We start from the raw sequence: 20,712 nt of genomic DNA, 5'->3' as shown, positions 1-20,712 counted from the left end.
TCCAAAATATATATGCATCAAAGTGTACCCCTGTCTAGCTGGGACAGGAGCCATCAAAATGCAAATGTGGGCCTTGAGAATGCTAATGCTGGAAGTGGAGAACAATACCGAGACAGACTTCTCGGGGCCAGGGAGAGGGCCCCAGGGCAGGATGTGGGAGCCGAGTGGGGGGCAGGGATGAAAGGGGTAAAGGAAGCCGTGTGAGAGAGCCTGGAGATGAGAAAACAGCAGGAGTCAATTGAGGCTGAATGACCGCGGGGGCAAGCCTGGAATAGGGGAGTGCTACAGAGGACGGGTCAGAGGACCTGCCGCTGACCGCTGACCTGAGGCTGCGTGCCCAGGAAAGAGGAGGGTGAGTTCAGGGAAATTTCTCTGAGCGGCAGCCCAGCAGGGTTGGAGAGTCAGGACAAGCCTGGAGTCCCGAGGCTTGGACTTGAGGTCAAGGCCTGGAGAAGCAGACAGAGGGATCCGTGTTTCTGTAAAGGCAGTGAGGCCAGGAGACGTGCTCTGCTTGGGTTCAACTGGCATGGGAAGCACTCCATGCGGGCGCTTGAAAAGGGGCTGCGAGCGGGGTGACGGGGACAAAGCCAGGCCTGCAAAAGCTGCTTCCCTGGGTTGCCTCTGAGAGCCCTTCCTCTCTGCCTCACTTTGATATCTATAAAGTGGCGCTGGCTGGAGCTGGAAGACTGGAGAAAAGTTAAAGCAGAGCCTGGCACAGGGTAAATGCTTGCAGGTTTTTGCTGCCCTCATTGTAGATCAAGAACTGAGGCTCAGGAGGGTTTACTAATGTGTGTTCAAACCCCAGACAGCAGGGGAGAGGTAGGAACGGGATTCTGACTTGGATCTGTCAGTCCTGAGTCAGTCATGGAGGCTGTACTATCTGCCTGTCCCGGTGGTGGCATGAAAACAGAAAACAGAATCCAGAATCCTAAGCGGGGGGGGGGGGGGGGGGGGGGGGGGGGGGGGGGGGGCTGGGATCCCAGAGAGGCAAAAGAGCTGTCAAAGCTAACAGCCCATGCAAAGGAAGAACCCTGGGGGCCTTGAATGATGGTGGTAGAAAAAAAAAAATCAATACTAGGAGGGCTGGGACACTTGTTTTTGTTTGGGGGCCTGTTCACTCATTTCCCAACAGTGCCTACTCGAATCCTGGCCCACAGTTAAAGCTGAATAAAACACTGTGGGATAACTGTCTCCCCATCCAGACTATAAGTTCCTGGAAGGCAAGGATTTGTGCCCCATACTTGTTTCATAGCCTCCAGGGGCTTGCACAGCACTCTGGGCGGTCATTGAATGGGTTCATTCACTGAAGAGTGTCCCTAGTGCCAGGCTCTGTGCTAAGCAGTGGGAATATGCGAATGAGTGTATGATCCCCGCCCTTGGGTCACTTGTCTTAGTCTGGTGAATGAATAAAAGAAAGGAAGAATGAATGGAAACTGGCCACTCTGCTAATTGCTTTATGAACTGGTAGAGAGCCCAGGGATAGACCTCTGAGATACCCTGCTTTCTCTTGGGCATCAGACCCGAGCCATGCCAGTGGACTTGGCCACATTGAGCTCTGGTAAGTGGCTGCAGTACCCAGCTCAAAGCTCTGAGCAAGTACTGTCTTTACAGATAAGGGGCCGCACCACTCTGCCATACCATACACACTCCACGCAGAGAGCTTCCAAGAGAGATGACTGGATACCCAGAGCTGTTTATATCCTCTCACCTAGATCTTCCTGGGGCTGAGGACTGCCAAGGGCCAGGGGCCAGGGATGGTGGAAGCTGGGGGAAACTGGGAATTTCTCTGGTGTGAAGCTAACTGGTCCCCAGGGCAGTCCACTAAGGAGTCACTGGGATTTCTACCGTGGAGAGCCAGCCAAAAGCTCTGTGACTCAGAGCTGGCTCCCTAAAGATCTGCCTTTTCAGGTGGAGACATCTTCCTTCAGAGGTCAGTGGAAGGGTTCAATGAAAATGCTGGATAGCAGGGCTCCTGGATGGCTTAGTCGGTTGGGCGTCCAACTCTTGATTTCGGCTTGGATCATGATCTCACAGTTCCTGGGATGGAGCCCAGGGTCGGGCTGTGGGCTGACGCATGGAGCCTGCTTGGGATTCTTTCTTTCCCTGTCTCTCAGCCCCACCCCCGCTTGTGTGCACATGCACGTTCTCTCTCAAAATAAATAAATAAACTTTAAAAAAAAAAAAAAGAAAATGCTGGATCTCATAAAGGAGGACAGCTTGCAAGATATTCAAGAACACATTCTCTCCTGTAGACATTGCTTATATCGTATGGGGTTAACCACAAGGAGCAAATCAGGCATTCCTTCTTCAGTGGAAACACCACAGCCTGAGGCTCCCAGGTACAACCAGCAGGAGGGGGCAAGGTTGGCTGGGGGCCCCCGGGCTGTGACTGGCAGGATTTCTGTGAAATGGGTCTGTGTCCAAAGGGGCCTAGTGTGAAATGGAAATTGCCCTGTTCACCACACCCTTCCCCACCAACTCTGCCCTCCAGGAGTCCACACTGCAGGCTCCAAACTTCCACTGTGTCAGCCACAAGGGTGACCAGTCCGTGTCCTGCCAGCCAGGTTAAGGGAAAAGCCAAGACACCCTCCCAAAGATGGCACCCAGAGAAGAGGACTTATGATGACTTATGATTGATAGGATGGGAGAGTGACAGACCATATGGGCAGACCCTACACGACTTACACCGCCCCGCCCCCCCCCCTCCCCCAGACCCATGTGGCTGCCCCTAGGCCGGCATGAATGACAAAGAGTACAAGCAAATGGAGACCAAGTCTGCTGCCAGTGTTAGGTACAGAAAGGGCTGGGTTTTACAATCTGGCATGTGGGCTTTTCTGGGAGAAACTAGGGGGGAAAAATGAGAAACTGGGCTTTAAAGACAGATGAATGTTGATGAATTCTCTTCAGTTTGTCAGCCTCTTTCTTCTCGACCGTCTTCACCTTAACCCAAGTCCCCATCGTCTCTCACTTCCTAGCCTGTCCCTTACTTCCGCTCTGTCTCTTCCTCTCCCCTTGCCTCACGGTGTAATACTTTTTAAATAAAAACTGAAACATATAATCCTCATCCTAAAGTCCTCCAGTGGCTACCCGTAGCTCTCAGATCACAGCTGAAACCCCCGCAGCATCTTGGCCCTCCTGCCCTTTCTCCTCTCTCCTGCATCCGTGCTGGCTTTCTCTGCTTCCTTGAACATTTGTGTGGGAGCTTCCTGCCACAGGATTTTTGCACACTGATGTGACCATGCTTTAGTACCCAGTTCAGTTGGTAATTATGTGTGTGATTGTTTGATCAGTAACTGTTTAATTGGACCAATTGATGATTGTATCTGTCTTTGTGCCATTGGACCCGTCCTTAAGCTCTCTGAGGACAGAGACCACAGCTAGTTTTGCTCTTTACTGTAGTCCCAGTGTTGGACAGAGTGCCTGCACATCAGATGATCAATAAATGTATGCTGAATAAGTGAAGTAATGGAGCAGTCCATTTCATAGATGTTTTCTTGCTGGAACGTATTCAGGCCAGCTGAGGAGCCTGGGGCTTGGAATAGCAGTGACTTGCTAGAGATCACATGGCTTGGCTACCAAGAGGAGCTGGGACTTAGTCCTGAGTATTATCTCCCTTCTCCTGTATGTAGTTTGACTTGGCCACTTTGTGGTGGTGGTGGCCGTGGCACACACGTGTGCAAGCATGCGTGCGTGTCTGTTGGGGGTGGGGAGTGGATGGCAGAGTCAGCTTTTAGATCACAACTAAGGGAAAAGTATCCAGAAAAGTCTCTTGCCATGGATAATGCTTCCCTGCTTCAGCATCTTTCTCCTGTAGAAATAACCATGGTTGGCTCCCAGACCTCATTAAGAATCCAAAGCAACAGTATAGATGAAAGCAGTAAATTAAAAAACAAACAAACAAAAACTGTCAGGTTTGGGAATGCATTTTTTTGCCCAATTAAAAAAAAAAAAGTCTAAGCCTACTTCATATCAGAATAGACCCTGAAATCAACAAAATATCAGCATAGATAACCAAAATATTTTACTGAATGGACAGAGTTATGCTGCTCTTGTAGATAGGGCTGCAGCTCTGGTGTCTGGGTTTATCCTCACCAGTAAGCTCTGAAGGGAACTCTGCTGCTTACCAACCTGCGGAGAGCTCCTAATAGGTGCTCCATAAATATCTGTTGAAGAGTGTATATATACATACAATGGAGTATTTCTCTGCAATCAAAAAGAATGAAATGTTGCCATTTGCAACTAAGTGGATGGAACTGGAGGGTATTATGCTAAGCAAAATTAATCAGAGAAAGACAAATATATGATTTCACTCATAAGAGGACTTTAAGATACAAAACAGATGAACATAAGGGAAGGGAAGCAAAAATAATATAAAAACAGGGAGGGGGACAAAACATTAGAAACTCTTAAATATGGAGAACAAACATAGGGCTGTTGGAGGGGGTGTGGGAGGGGGGATGGGCTAAATGGGTAAGGGGCATTAAGGAAGCTACTCCTGAAATCATTGTTGCACTACATGCTAACTAACTTGGATGCACATTAAAAACAAACAAAAAAAAACACATTAAGTTTTTGTTTGTTTTGTTTTAATTTTTTTAACGTTTATTTATTTTTGAGACAGAGAGAGACAGAGCATGAACGGGGGAGGGTCAGAGAGAGAGGGAGACGCAGAATCCGAAACAGGCTCCAGGCTCTGAGCCATCAGCACAGAGCCTGACGCGGGGCTCGAACTCACGGACCGCGAGATCGTGACCTGAGCCGAAGTCGGACGCTTAACCGACTGAGCCACACAGGCACCCCCACATTAAGTTTTAAAAAAGTGTCTGTTGAATGAGTAAGTGAACAGAACTTTCACTGGGCTGGAAGAGCCCTAGATGGCAGAAGTGAAGCCACAGCACCCTAAGAGATATGGCCATCTGCTCTAGCATTTATCTGCCACCTCTTAGAAGACCTATTATTTTGTAATACAAGTGCCTAGCACAAGCAGAAAGCCAGAGACGGATTGAACATTTTTTGGCTATTTGAATGTCGCGCCGGCAAGTTACCTCACTTGTCTGAGTTTCTATAGCCTCATCTGTTAAATGAGTACAATGATTCTTTACTCCTGAAGATAAATTTTTTTTTTAACGAATTCAACCTAGTATTTACTGAGTGCCAGGCACTATGCTAGGTGCACAACAGAAGTGGCTTCTGTCCTTTCTAGCGGAGGAGACATTAAGCAAATAAATATAAATAAACTTATAAAATTACAGTTTTGGACATGTGCTACCATGGCAAACCACAGGGTGCCACAAGAGAGGATGGCAGTGGGACCTTGTTCGGATCAGGGTGCAGGGAGGGCCTAAGAAAGCACCGTTTATTCTGAGCCCTGAAGCAGGAGCTGGGAGCTAGCCTAAGGCAAGTTTGAAATTGCAGGTAACAAGAATAGAACGTGCAAAGGCCCGGGGTAGGAAAGAACTGGGGCCGGCAGAGGGGATTGCAAGCAGTCCAGGAGAGGTTGAGGGGAAGAAGACCTGATTGGGGAAGGAGACTGATACTGAAAAGGTTGTTAAGGAGGGGACGCTCAGGATTCCATTCACTTGTCAAGAAAACTCTGGGGCTGCTGGGTGGAAGACAGTTGGGGACGGAGGAACAAAGAACCAAAATTCCTCTCTCGGTGTTGAGATCAGAACGCCAATCTCAGGGCGGAGGACTTCACCGATGATCAGGCCCAAACCTCCCACGTTAAGGAGAAAAGACAAGAAGTGCAGTTGGGAAGAGACCTTAGCCGGGATGGCACGTCATCCCCGCCTGCCCTCCGATCAGTCCTTCCAACCTCTCTCGCTCTATTCACGGTTCTGGGGTTCCTGACGCCCGCAGGCTGGGGGGGGGGAGGGGGGGACCGGGCACTGACTGGGGTACCGGAGCCCCGAGGCATCCTGGACCCGGCCGGGCCCAGCGGGAGCTGCCTGCGAGCCAGGGGTCCTCTAGCGCTGCACGCAGCCAGCTCCGGGCGGCTCACATTCTGGAATGGAAACTTGGAGCTCAAAGGCCCTGAGGCAGCCGCCGGTGTAGGTGGCTCAGCCCTTTCTTTTTACTTCCCTCCTAGGCCTTACCTGCCTAAACAAACAGCCAGAGCCTCCCACCCGCTGCACCCCCGCCCCTGGGACAGGAAACAAGCAGTGACAGCTACCCGCCCGCGCCTCCCTTGCGGACCCCGGCGCGGCCAGGCTAGCAACCCCGCTAAGCGGCGCTCCGATTGGCTGCGCCCTGCTAAGCGGCGCGACGCTCGTCCAATTGGAGGCCGGGCCGGGCGGCCGCGCCGGGAGTCCTCGCCGCCGGGAGGCCGTGGGGAGCGAAGTTTTACATGCCTGTGGTATTTGCTCAGAGGGGCATGACCACTTTGGGCAAGTCTTTAAATGTGAGTCAGCTTTCGGCCGATCCCTGGGAAAAATTCCTTCGGTGTTGTCAGGCAGGGTTCGCTAGCTGCAGCTTTTTTTTTTTTTAAACAATTCAAAAGGGATAATCCTACTGAATGGGGAAAGGCATTCGGACCCTGTCCCTGGCTCTCCCGAGAAGGCGCCGGGGGCAGGGCTTGGGGGCCAGTCACCTCCACTGCGGGGCGGGAGCCCCCCGAGGTGGCAGGCCCCCAGGAGCTGGTTTCCAGGAGGGCGAGGGCACCTGCCCTCTCTTCCCTACGCCCCGTGTCCCCGTGTGCATCAGGGCACGCGGGGGCCAGAGGGCTCATAGAATGCAGTCGCAATAGTGCCCCCTGGAGTTGTGCGGCATACCCGCCTTAACCTGGGAAACGCCCGGTCGCCTGCTTCCCTTTCTTCCTTTGGTTGTTTCTCTTCCATCTCGCTGTGCTTCTGGTCTTGGACCCCGCACTTAACAGCTGTGTGATCTTAGATCCTCTCTCCACCTCTCTTCAGTTTCAGTGACCTCGTTGGCAATGTCAAAGGCAGAAGGCAGAGGAAGTGAACTGGTCCGGGAGTGCGGAAACTTGGGGGTTCTCCTAGCTTAGTTTCCCTAATTGATTGGGCAAGTCACTTCTGTGCTCCCAGCCTCAGTTTCTGCATCGGTCAGATGAGGGAGGTGTTCTAAAAGAGACCTTAAGGGCGCTCTGGTTCTACGAGCGGTTCCCCAGCCGGTCCTTGTAGCCGCCTCCTGGAGCTTGTGCGCTAGGAGCAGACCAAGCCCTGTGGCCCGCCAGTCTGCCCCTCTAGTCCCCCCAGTCTTGGCTCCCCACATATCATCTCAGAGACTCTCAGCAGACAGGATGGGAAGTACTGAGGAGAAAAAAAGACCAAAAAAGGCTGAGGGCTGAGGAAAATGAGCAGGGACTGGAGGGATTTGTGTGCAATTTGATTTTAAATGAACATCTTGTGCAGAAGGAGAGGCAATTTGGCACCTGTTGCTGGTGAGTTAATAACTTAGGCACTCTTGGTAATAAGGATACAGTACTGTGAAGACCACATTAGCTCATGTGGCAGCAAATTATAAGAACGGTTGAGAAAGACACTGTCCTTCCTCTGCCTGGGAATTTTGTAAAGCTAAGGTAGGCACCACACTTCTACAGTTGAGGGGCTTCAAAATTGAGACAGAATGGAACTTAGAGCCCTCTGAATCCTGGAGAACATAGGACAACTGGATTCTTCTAGGTGTGAAAAGTGTGGTTTGATAAAAAGAGCATTTCACTCTGCTGCTAACCCAACGGGTGTGACCTTGGGTGAGTCACTTGCCTGTCGACAGTCTTCATTTGCTGCAGGCTGAGGGATTAGACTGACCTCTTAAAGACCCCTCCAGCTATGACACCATAATTAAATGGAATAATGTGTGAATAATTGTTTTGAAAAGTACAGAGCACTGGGAGTCTTTCTGTTGTTATTTGTGTAGAGATAAAAATGACCTGAGAGTTCAATAAGCTATGCGACTGGTTGTAAATCAGGACATGCACTGCCGGCCATCTTGAGACTGCAACAGGGCATTTGCTTAGCAACAGGGTTTGCTGTGGCCTGTGAATCAGTATTTTTTTATTCCGTTCCTGCTGTCAGCTCCTATCCTGGTTTGGTAGCCAAACCAGCTGCTGCTCTCATTCTGCCTTGGTTTCTCCATCTCACCTTGCCTTTTCCAACCTCCAGTGATTGGGATGGATTGTGTTTTGCCTTTGGCAAGCTTGGCTTTCCTAGAAACAGAACTGCCCATCTGGAGGAAGAGAAACTAGAACCAGATTGGTTTGCCACCACTAAATTTGACCAGGCCCCTTATTTCTTTTCTTTTCTTTCTTTTTTTTTTTTTAAGCTTATTTATTTTGAGAGAGAGAGAGAGCGAGAGAGCGAGAGCGTGAGTGCACAAACAGGGGAGGGATGGAGGAGGGGCAGAGAGAGAGGGAGAGAGAGAATCCCAAGCGGGCTCTGTGCTATCAGCACCAAGCCTGGCACTGGGCTCGATCCCATGAACCATGAGATCATGACCTGACCTGAAATCAAGAGTAAGACGTTTAACCAACTAAGCCACCCAGATGCTCCAGACCATGCCCCCTTTTTCTATTCTAATCTTCCCATTCTCCTGGGGGTTCTGATCTTTATGGAGATGAGGGGCTGGGGAGTAAATAGATTAAAGATAGAGAAAGAAGAACACAAGGGCCAGTCATAAAGGAAAGGAAAAGACAAAGGTTGTTTTTTTCTTTTTTTTATTATTTGATTTTTCTTCATCATAGTAGTGTACTTCAGTCCCCATCTCCTGTTTTCCCCATCTCCCACCCACCTCCCCTCTGATAACCATCAGTTTGTTTTCTATACTTAAGAATCTGTCTCTTGGTTTGTCTCTCTCTCTTTTTATTCCTCTGCTCATTTGTTTTTTTCTTAAACTCCACATATGAGTGAGATCATATAGTATTTGTCTTTCTCTGACTCATTTTGCTTAGCATAACACCCTCTTGATCCATCTGTGTCATTGCAAATGGCAAGATTTCATCCTTTTAATGGCCAAATAATATTCCATTGCATATAACGTACCACATCTTTATCCATTCACTTGTCAGTGGACACTTGGGCTGCTTCCACAGTTTGGCTATTGTAAATAATGCTGCAGTAAACATAGGGATGCATGTATCCTTTGAATTAGGTTGTTTTTGTTTTGTTTTGTTTTGTTTCTTGGTATTCTTTGGATAAATACCCAGCAGTGCAATTACTGGATCATAGGGCAGTTCTATTTTTTAATTTTTTGAGGATACTCCATACACCATGGCTGCACCAGTTTGCATTCTCACCAACAGTGCAGGAGGGTTTGCTTTTCTCCACATCTTCACCAACACTTGTTTCTTGTGTTGTGCTTTTAGCCATTCTGACCGGAGTAAGGCTATATCTCATTGTGGTTTTGATTTGCATTTCCCTGATGATGAGTAATGTTGAAGATCTATTCATGTGTCTTCTTTGGAGAAATGTCTGTTCATGTCTTCCTGCCCATTTTTTTATTAGATTATTTGTTGGTTGTTGACTTGTTTCAAGGGTTGTTTTTTTCTTAAATGAATTCTACCAATTTAAAAATAGAGAAGGGTATCTAAACTATGAGAAGGAAGCTCACATGATCACTACATGCTATGTAAAAAGAGAATCTCTAAAGACCATGGGAGCCTAGTGGAGAGTTTGGTTCTGCTTGGGCAGATCAGGGTATCTGTTAAGGGAAGTGACATCTGGGATACTTCTTAAGGATAGAGAGAAATTTTTTCTGCGGTGAGAGTGGGGCACGAGCAAGGCAGAGAGATGGGAGAATATTGTCATGGGCCTGGGTCCCCTAAGAAGATCAGATGCCAGGTGTGTTGGGAATATGGGGTGCTTGGATGAATATGGCAGAATTGAAACTAGAAGATAAAGACCATTATAAATGGCCTTTGCCATGTTAAATAATTTGAACTTTATTTGGTAGGAAATGGAGAGCAATTGCAGGCTTTTAAAATAGGTAGTGAAAATTAGCAGTGAAAAGCATTGTTCAGACTTCAAGTTATACAGTGAAATTCAGGTCATGGACAACATTCCAAAAATAGAATGGATGGGTATAGAATGGAATATAAAATATCAAAATTCATGCATAAGCAGTGAGTATTGTTTCACAAAATAGATGTATTTGTATGTGTTTGTGTGTGTGTTCTAGGTCATGATATAAAATATTATTATCTTATAATAATAAATATGTTATATTTATTTTTATATTAAATAATAAAATATTATTACTACAGCAGGTCATGGTTTAAAAAGTCTGATATCCATTGCATTTGCAGACTGCATCAAGGGAGGGCAGCCTGGAGGTGGAGGGAGACAAAGTGCTTGTGAACAGGAGAGGGGACCTGCTTTCCCTCCTACTTCAAGTTCTTGAGAAGGAAATTGCTTATCTTTTGAAAAGAGTTAACTGATCTCTTCCAAGGCCTCCTCCACAGAAGAAAGGTAATTATATTTGCCCCGCAGAGTAGTGAAGAGATCTGTTGAAGTATTCGGTGCCGTGCTTCATTGGCAGGGCACTGCCTAACAGTGCACATAACAGGACCAGTAGTTAGAATTTGGTGACTTCAAGTCTCTGTCACAGACCCACATAGCCCTGGTACACATCATGATCCTCTGGCTTAAAAGCCATGTTTTTTTTTTCCCATTCTTCCAGTGACACATTATGTACTTACTATAGCCAGCAGTGGGGCCAACAGATGTATACAGCTACCTGATATCATATGACTGGTACCCAGGTATGAATTCAGTGAAGATGTCAGACAAGTAATGGCCTTATATTTAAAGCAATCAATAAGACTATTTCATAATGTCCCATGGTCAGTAACACCAATGTTGTAACAGATCTGAGTGTAGAGAAGCCCCTTGGGGATAACTAGCCCCCAAATGATGCCATCAAAGCACATCTCCCCATTTGCTGGCCTCAGAAAAACTGAGGCACCACTGACTATAAGCCCTATGACATACCCATTGCTCCAAAACTGACTCTAAGAGTCTATGTTTGCCCTTCCTCAGGCAGCCTTACATGCATTGGGGGCCCATTTGCTTTCCAGAGACCAGCCGTGTGGAGAATGTTGCTCCCTTGCAACATGGTCTAATCTATTGTTTTTTGTTTTTTTTTTCAGGTGACCAACACTGTGCCCAGTTTGATGACACAGTGTACACACCCATGTCCTCACCTTCCTTAAACCAAACCCTATGCATATGGTGCAGATACCAGTTCATTTACATAACTCCAAACACACAGCCTCTTGGTTACACCTTCAAGGCAAATATACCCACCCCTTTCATTCTTCCGACTGCATATCCTTCCTATCTGAGCTGGGACTTTTTCCGGATCCTTTGTCCCTTGCTCCTGACTGCTACTAGATCTGTAATAGCAAGAGCACCTTACCATGTTCTAACACCACTATGTGCCGAGCCCTATACTTCATACAATCAGCAAAATTCCAAGAGATATTATCTCTCTTTTACAGATAAACTGAGACTTGGCAACTGAAAAATTTCACATCTAGTTAATGATCAAGTTGAGTTTCAAAATCAAGTTTTTCAAGATCCTTTGACCATCCTTTGACCCCTGAGATACACTACTTCCCCTGATTCCCTTCAATATTCTCCTTCCACAAGAGCTAGGAATACCTTCTCCCTTCTTCTCTTTCCATTCTATGTTCAAGAAACCATGAAAACCCACTAACTCTTTTAGAGAGAAGTTCTAAATGAGATTTTGTTTTGCATTGTGACTCCTACGGTTGGAGAGTTTCTAAAAGTTGTATGTCTAGACTCCTACCTCTTGACAGACTTCCCTGGCTGTGAGAGAAGATTGTTTTCAGTGTCAGATATTGGAAGAGAGGGAAGGAAAGTGACCCAGATCACACAGTTTCCTGATCTAAAGAAGCTTGAACCGTGTGCCTGCCTTGTGCTCCACTGTACCCACCCTATAGCCCTTTCTTCATCATGTAGTCATTCCTTCTTCACAGCCTTGCCCTCCATCCCCACCTTCCTTTGGATATCCACTCTTATGGCAGAAACACAAACCCATCATTCCACGAATACTGGAGTGGATCTATATTAGCCATCCTTAATGTGACCGGCACTGATCTTGGCATAGAAGTAATTATCTGTTTACTTAGCCCCAACCAAGGCTTAAGCCCCAGCCACTCTATGGCCAGGGATGAGGTCAGGGCTGGCCAGATGCATAGGAAACATATGATACAAGGGAAGTATACATGTCTGCATCTGCCAGGTTGGAAAACAGGCCATCCTTTTAGCCTGCCTGATATAACAATGCTTTTCCTTTTTTCTCTTTGTTTGGAACAGAGAATCATAGAATTCCCTGTGTTGGAAAGGATCTCATGGGTCACATAATCCAGCCCTTCCCACCTGATACAGGAACTACACTGTGGCTTCACTTATGCTGCTCATCCAACTTCTCCTTGGACACCCCTCACCCCCACCCAGATATGAGCTAACTTGCTATTTTACATGGACGGCTCACTCCATTTATGGAAAGCTTTAATGTTGGGCAATTCATATAATTCTCTAGCAAGGTTGATCTGATTTCCCAAAACTCCCATCCATGGGTCCCATTGCTACCTTTGGGGTGCCAAAAGTTCTAATCCCTCTTCTAATCATAGTCCTTCAAATAGATGAAGGTAGATAAGATATAATTCTTAGCCTTCTCTTCCTCAGACTGAGCTTGCCCAGTTTGTTCCAATTCTGCAATTATGTTGGTACTCTTGGTAATGTCAGTCTCACGTGTAGGGCAGACTTGAGTGACTGAGTGAATAATGAGCTTTTACCATGTGCCAACTCTCTTCAAAGACATTATCTCATTCAATTCTGTGTCCAGCCTGTGAGATAAGAATACTTTCCATTTTATAGAGGAAAAAACTGTAGCTCATTAGGTTGAGTGTTTAGGCCAAGGTCGAATAGTTAGAAATTGACAGAACTGGCCCATTAGCCTGAGCCTTTTACCAAACACACATACATTATTCTTTTCCTTGACATAGGAGTTTCACCAGGTCAAGGATGATACAAGACATCCAGGATGAAGGGCTTCTCATCTTAACTAAATAGGAATATTGAAAACAGGTGATGTGTATTTCTACAGTCTCAAGTCTTACTTGCTAGAACCCTTTTCTTCCTCTGCTTCTCCCTAACCTGATTCTGGCTATAGGTTGTAACAAGATATGGGGCAACCTTTCCATTTCTGCAGATAGAGAAACAGAGCACTGAGACTGATGGTTTCTGTCCATGTTGAGTCAGGGACACAGTGTTGAAATTAGAATCGAATCTCCAACTCTCAAAGACAATTTTTTTTTTTTTTGTATACATAAACAGAAATTGCTAATTTCACACGTGGATGCTTACAGCGGCAAATACTGGAGACATTTGTCACTTTTCCATAATATCTTTGGAATACAGGAGCCCTCTGGTGGCCAGAATAGCAGGAAGGTGTCCTTGGGAAAGGCAGTCTGAGATTTCCTGCCATTACTTCCCTTTAGTGATCTCTGGCCTCATTTTGAGGTTGCTCCTTTGCCATTTATCTTCTTTCTGCCTATTTTCATAGAGGGTGGCTTGGTTTTTGCACATCCTTCCTTCTCCTTTTCCCCTCGAGTTCCTCTCTGCACCTTTCCCTTCAACCCCAGCTGTCACCACCACCCCCCATACCCCTGGAATCTCTCCTTGCAATCTTTGGCCTGAGAGGACCCTTTCTGAAATCTGGCCAGTTCCCCTGTGGCAGGTGCTGAGCGACAGCTGCTGTCTTTGCTGCTGCTTCAGTAGTGTGGAATTCAAATCCCTTGTGGGTGTTTAGAGCCTGCAAATGGATTAACTAATGATGCCTGTTCATCAACAGGCATTTGCAGCATCCTGCTAAGCACATGGAAGATGCTGATCATCACCCACAACCAAGCTTTCTTAGAAGAACAGATGAGGTTCCTCTCCCTTACACACAAGGAGCTGACTGCATATTATCAGGTCCCTGAAGTTGGCCAACTGTCCAGAGCCTGGGTATTCTAAGCTTCTGGCTATAGCTCTAATTGTGCAGAAGTCGGCTTTCCTCACTGTGCCTTGCATGGAATCGTCCATCTTCTGTAAGCCCATGCCACACAACAGCCAACGGCAAATGAAGACTCACAAAATTGCTACTGCACTGTAGATAATTGAGAATTGACCATCGATCCAGAGACAGAAGCTATAGTGGTGGCTTTGGTAAACCTCAATGAACCACACAAGGGGAAAGAATGCCAAGATAGGGTGAGGCAGAAACTTTGGTTAAGATTCTGGCTTTTAGTGCAATAAGGTGATGGGACAGTATAACACTTAGAAAGCAAGTTGCATGCTCAAGAAAAAAAATCTCCCATAAAATGAGCTGGTGACTTTATCATATTATGATGCTTAACAATTAGTGGCTTAAATCGTAGGGCAATCAGTAAGATAGACCAACTAGTTATCCTTACTCCAGAGACAACCAGAAGAGCATCCAGAATATGCTGCAAGAGGGTAGCCAGGATTGAATTTAGAAATAGTGTTTCTGGGGGTGCCTGGGTAGCTCAGTCAGTTAAGTGTCCAACTTTTGATTTCAGCTCGGGTCATGATCTCAGGGTCATGAGATTGAGTCCCATGTCAGGCTCCACACTGAACGTGGAGCCTGCTTAAGATTCTCTCTCTCTCTCTCTCTCTCTCTCTTTCTTTCTCTCTCTCTCTCTCTCTCTCTGCCTCTCTCTCTCTCTCTCTCTCTGTCTCTCTCTCTCTCTCTCTCTCTCTCTCAAATAAATACAAAAACAAAAAAGAAATAGTGTTTCTGGCCTTTTAGGAGGTGAAGCAGGAGGAGGAATCTGGGAAGATCATAAAGTTTAGAGCTGTAGGTTTGTATAATTTGCAGAAGAAATGGCTAGAGAGAGTGGACATAGTTACAGAGGGCATAGTTAATCCAGTCCAGCTCACAGAGGGATTGTGTAGTGTGACAAAATGCAGCAGGTTTCTACTTCCACTACCTTCCTGGCAAAAGGGAGTGGCCATTGCATGAAGCATAATGAATTTAGTCTTCTAACTATGAGGATTAGTATAGCATTGGAAAGTGTCACCTGAGAGGCTGCAGAAGTCTCTTCTTTAGATTTTAAGAAAGTGTAGATACATCTTTATGGAAGCCTGTAGGTGCATATGGGTGAAGTCCTACCTCAAGGATGGCCTCAGGGGATGTTCTCCTGACACCTGTCACTTTAGAATCTCCTTAGGTTTCCTGTTTCCCAACATTTTTATGGATTTTGTAAGTACATCAAGTCTAGGGGTTTGGAGTGAAAGGGTATTGCTGGAGTGGGTGCTAAATCTGTCATCTTAGTCCAGTTTCTCTCAGCGGGCTGCCTCCTTGCCCTTTCTCACCTCCCGCCAAACCACAGATACTCCCCTGCCTTTCAGCTTCTGCCCCAACTTACAGAACTCACTATGACTTTGTCATTCCACCAGGAACCCTTGCTATGAAGCCAGTACATGGTTTGTTTAATGTTTCCCTTGGTTCAGTGTATGTGCACTCACCATGGTGTCCTTTTTAATAGAGCTCCCTGCATTGATGTGGTCAGGTCTCTGTTCTCACACTAAGCTGTGGGCAAAGAGCCTGAACCATGTCTATTTAATGTACTTTGTTTAGCAGCACAGTCCAAAGACAGGTGCTAAATAAATTATTTTTATAGTGATTCCGATGGTATAATGAAAAGCATACGAGATGGGAAGTTAGAAGATCTAGTTTAGTCCTTGCCTGCCACCAATTAGCCATGTGACCTGGAATATCTCACCGTGTTTCTCCAGGCCTCGGTTTCTACGTTTATTCAAGGAGGAGATGTGGACCGGATAACCTTGAAGAGCACCTCCAACTATAAACATTTCTACTTCCACAATGGTGCTCCCCTCCAAAAGCCTACAGACTCCTCAGGGGCAGGGGAGGGAGAGCCTCGCCTGTGGTGTTCCCAGAGTGCTTAGCCAGACTCTGGCCCTTGGAGGCCGAGGTGGTGGGGTGCAGAGTAAGGGGTAGTCAAGTATCTGTTGGTAGATTCTTCATATCCAGTCACTTTCCAGGAGAAAGTTAATGGTACCACGGGAGTGAGAGGCACTGAAAAGAGACTGGAGAGATTGGTTTTCCTTCCAGCACCACCTCTTCCTGCATGCGTACCGCGCGTCCCGTTCTTTGCCTCTGTTCATGCCAACAACGGCCCCAGATCTGGGGGACAGCATACATGGCAGAACTTTCATCTCATGCTCCAAACTGGAGACTGGGGCTGAGCCGCCAAGATCTGTACAAAGACACTCATCACCCTGCTGGAAGTTGGGAGAACTCTCCTGTCTCACAATGAGGTGAGGTTTATGCTTCTCTGTGAAAATGTTCATGTAAAGGGAAAGAATAGGCTAGAAGGTTTGGGCACAGAGCCGAGGCTTTTGTGAAGGGTGAGATTCCTCAGCTGTCATAAATATCAGTGGAAGGGGAAACAGGTGGCGATTCCCTGCTTTCCTTACACAAATATTTTAAGTGGATCATAAACCCCCTCTGTTCTCTCAACCAACAGCATTTTGTGCTTACAGCTTATAATGCCAGAAACCTTTTTTCCAAACTAAGCGGGAGCATCACTCTACTAGAGTACTGGTGTTTGGGGTAAATAGGCTTTGGTTCTAGAAGGCTGGCTTGGGTCCTAATTCCCTAACTCTGATAAATGATGAGAAGTTGGCCCAACTGCCTGGGCTTGATTGACTTGGGGGCTGTCGATGGAAACATGGCTCATTTTACTTCTGATAACTGAACCCTAGCACATAAGAATTATGTTTGCCAGGCAGGCAAGGTGGGAAGTCTTGGCAGCAGCCCTGGGCGAAACCAGGAAGAACATGATGAGGCCAATTGAAAGAGGACGTCACTCGTTTTTAATGAGGGGGTGCATGTCAGACGAGCAGGGCCTGGGGGGAAAGGCTTTTCATGAAGGGGGCAGTGAGGGACATATGTCATGTTCAGAGAAGGGAAATGCTCTTCAGGCAAATAGAAAGCGGTACAGAATGAGGAAACAGATTACCTGAGGGTCTTTTGAAGACATTATCTTACAGAGATAGAGGCAGGTGGTGAAGCTTACTATGTAAGCATGGGCCAATCCGGCTCCCACCAAGATAGGAGAGATAGAATTGTGGAACTGACAACTGCATAGTACCTTATAGGTCTTTTAGGCCAGTTCTTTCATCTTACAAGTGAACAAACCAGGGCTTATTCCAGGAGTAACTGAGCAGGTAAGACTTTTTCCAGGACAGGAATTTTTAGTACTGCAGTATAGAGTCAAACAGGCTTAAGTTGCAATACCAGTAGCCCATTTACTAACTGTGACCTTGGAGGATAAGAATACCCAACTCTGAGGTGCCTGGGTGGCTCAGCTGGTTGAGTGTCTGACTTCAGCTCAGTTCATGATCTCACGGTCTGTGAGTTTGAGCCCTAAGTCGGGCTCACTGCTGTCAGCACAGAGCCCGCTTAGGATCCTCTGTCCTCCTTCCTCTCTGCGCCTTGCCTGCTCACTCTCTGTCTCTCAAAAATAAATAAACATTTATTTAAAAAAAAAGTACCCCCTAAACCAAAAGCACTATACACTGTATGTTAGCCAACTTGACAATAAATTATATTAAAAACAATATACCCACCTCTTGGGGCTCTTGGGAGAAGTAAGTAAGAAAACGTATGTGAAAGCCCCCAGTCCAAAACTTGGGACTGTGCCTAACAAGTACTGACAAATCGTCATATCACAATCATACCACATTATGATTGTGATGTACTTGACTAATACAGTCTGTGCTGTCATGAGAGTGAATAAAAAAAACATGAATCAAGCCATTGCTATATGCCAGGCACACTCCTGTTATATTATAGGCACTTAATTAATTATTAAGGTTATATTAGTCCAGTGAATAATTGTAAAAATATTAACTGTTACACTAATAAATAAAACAGTGGTTGGTAAAGGCAATGATGGCAATAAGTTGCTCAGAGAGAAGAGATGAAATGGGGCAGGGAGGAAGGAAAATTCTCTTGGGACTTACTCCTTTAGCTGGCTTTGGCTTTGGTTTTTGATTGCAGGTGATCTGGTGAATATGAAGGCTCTGTGGTCGTTCATTCCTTGGATAGTCACTGAGGATCTACTGTGTACAAGCCACTCTCCTGGGAACTGGGGACATAGTGGTCAACAAAAGTAAGGTTCTTTCCTTAAATGGAGATGACATTCTAGTCGAGGCAATGCACAAACAAGGAAATAGATATACTGTTAGTGATAAGAACTGTGAAAAAATAAAATCAGGGCAAGGGGATAGAGAGTGATTGGAGTGATAGCTATTTTGTTTTTTTATTCTTATCATTTTTAAATGTATTTATTTATTTTGAGATAGAGAGGGAGTGGGAGAGGTTCAGAGAGACAGGGAGAGAGAGAGAGAATCCCAAGCAGGCTCAGCACTGTCAGCGCAGAGCCCGATGTGGGGCTCAAACTCACAAACCATGAGGTCTTGACCTGAGCCGAAATCAAGAGTCAGACACCCAACCGAGTGAGCTACCCAGGTGCCCCCAGAGGGATAGCTATTTTAGATAAGGAGGAGGGGACACTTGAGTTGAGATCTGAATAGGGAGGGGAAATGGTCATGGGGGTAGATTCCAGGCAGAGGGAAAAGCCCTGAGGTAGAGCCACAACAAGGCCATGTGTCTGGAATGTGGTACTGAGCCCTGGCTGGAGATATGTGTTCTATTTCTGCCTAAATGCAGAAAAATGAAAGATTATAAAAGGGCCTTCTCCAGAGAACTTAAAAACAGGCCTGGGACAGCCTCCTTTGGATAAAGCTAACAGGGAAGTAGCAGGTGAGAGGGACCGTGTACCTTAGTGCATTCCGAGAGATGAGAAGAGTCCCTTAAGACAATCCATGACTTGGCAGTGAAAGTCTGAGAAATGGCATCTTGAATCAGAACACAGAGCCATGTGGCTCCGGACCAGTCTAGGGCTCTGTCACTGTCCAGTGCCTCAGGCACATTTAGCAGAAGGAACGTGAACCCAACATCAAGCCTCAGAGGCCTGGGAAACTTCCCCCAACTCCCCACTTTTCCTCATGAACCTACTTGGGCTCATCAGATATGAATTTTCCCAGTTGTCTTTCAAGATATTCATACTTCCCAATCCCATCATCTCGAAAGTAGACCCATGAGGCCAGGCACCATGTCTAATTCATAGCATTCCCTTGGGAAACAAAGGACCTACCACAGAGCTTGACACATGGTTGGACTGGATGAGTCCTACTTCTTGGCATCCAGTAAGCACTGCAAGATCACCACTCACCTCATAAAAAGTCCATCTTTTTGGTTGTGCCACATTTCACTTTGTTCAGGCTTCCAAGGTTCCCCCAAGTTATAGGTTTGTGAAGGCAATGAGCAAACCCTTTTCACCAGTTCTGGTCCTCTGTTGACCATCCAAACTTGTTTCTATGTGCGGCCTCTCCCTAACACTGACAAATTCTTATAGATCCATGGCTGAGTGAGAAGAAACTGGTCTGGCGGTACTATTCTTGGCATTTACGAGTGTGCAACCTTGTACCTGACCTCTAGGAGGCCAGGTTTCTCATTCAAAAGTGCCAGACAACATTCCCACATTTTAGAGGGCACTGGAACAGATATTAGGTAGACACAGTCCATATTATACCCCCTTCATAAACTTTAAAGTGCACATGGAGGTTTCAGCCATACAAGTGACCTTCTGCCACCAACCTCCTGATCATTCAAATTGCCTCTTGCTGAATTTCTCCAGCTGTGAAGTTTTGATTTTTTAATGTTTATTTATTTTGAGAAAGAGAGAGAGAAAGAAAGGCAGAGACAGAGGGAGACAGAGGATCCAAAGCAGGCCCTGCACTGTCAGCACAGAGCCTGACACCGGCCTCGAACCCATGAACCATAAGATCATGACCTGAGCTGAAACCATGAGTCGGACATTTAACTGACTGAGCCACCCAGACACCCCCGAAGTTTTCTTTTCTTTTTAGTGGACAAGGTGAACATTGGATTTGTCCAAAGACTGAATGTTGTTCCCTTTCGTTTACTCATCTTCCTCCTTCCCCTTTGGGAATCCCTAGAGCCCACTGGGTTTTTTTCCTAGGACATAAATATTTGGAACTGAGTTCTCTGTCATTCAAATACTTTCAACTCAGTATACCTGGAATGAGCTCCTGGTCTATATTGTATATGGTAACTAGAGACCACAGGGAATGAAAAGGTGAATAAGGAGTGATTAAGGAGCACAGGTCAGAGGGGGATGATGGATGTGCACACATGATGGTGTGACCATGCGAAACAGCGTAGGTAACATTCCCCTAGAGCAAAGTGCTGTGGAGCACAGAGAAGTGAGTGATCAAAACTGACCCAGAGAATTAGGGTGGCCTTCTCAATGAGGCTACTTTTCCTGCTGGGCTTTGGCTTGCCCAAAGTGTGGTTCTTGTGCCCTCTGCAGCCTGGTAGATGCTGGTAGATGCTGATGGGATGGGACAACGGTCTTTCTTACCCTATGGGGAAAGGGCTATGTGGGGAAGGTATACCCTACCCTGAGAGTAAGAGGCCTCTGCACCAGTGACTGGAAGACCAGGAGGGAGGTGAAGGAGAGTTGAATCAGGCTTAGAAAAACAAACTTGGCTTGGAAGGGATTTGTCTTGTACTGGGATCTCTTGGGGTTTTACACCAGGGCCTGGACTGTGA

General features: G+C 46.5%; 1 long non-coding RNA gene across 1 annotated transcript; it reads left to right on the top strand.

Moving 5' to 3' along the window:
• Nucleotides 1–242: 242 nt before the first annotated feature.
• Nucleotides 243–11,566, top strand: LOC128775043 (uncharacterized). The gene is made up of 3 exons (XR_008419631.1): nt 243–352; nt 10,259–10,421; nt 11,102–11,566. It is a non-coding gene; the product is annotated as an uncharacterized LOC128775043 (long non-coding RNA).
• Nucleotides 11,567–20,712: the final 9,146 nt, after the last annotated feature.

This window comes from Panthera pardus, unplaced genomic scaffold, assembly GCF_024362965.1.
Source record: "Panthera pardus isolate Hobbes unplaced genomic scaffold, ASM2436296v1 HiC_scaffold_6, whole genome shotgun sequence".
Classification (NCBI taxonomy): Eukaryota; Metazoa; Chordata; class Mammalia; order Carnivora; family Felidae; genus Panthera; species Panthera pardus.
This window is presented reverse-complemented; position numbering and strand designations above follow the sequence as displayed.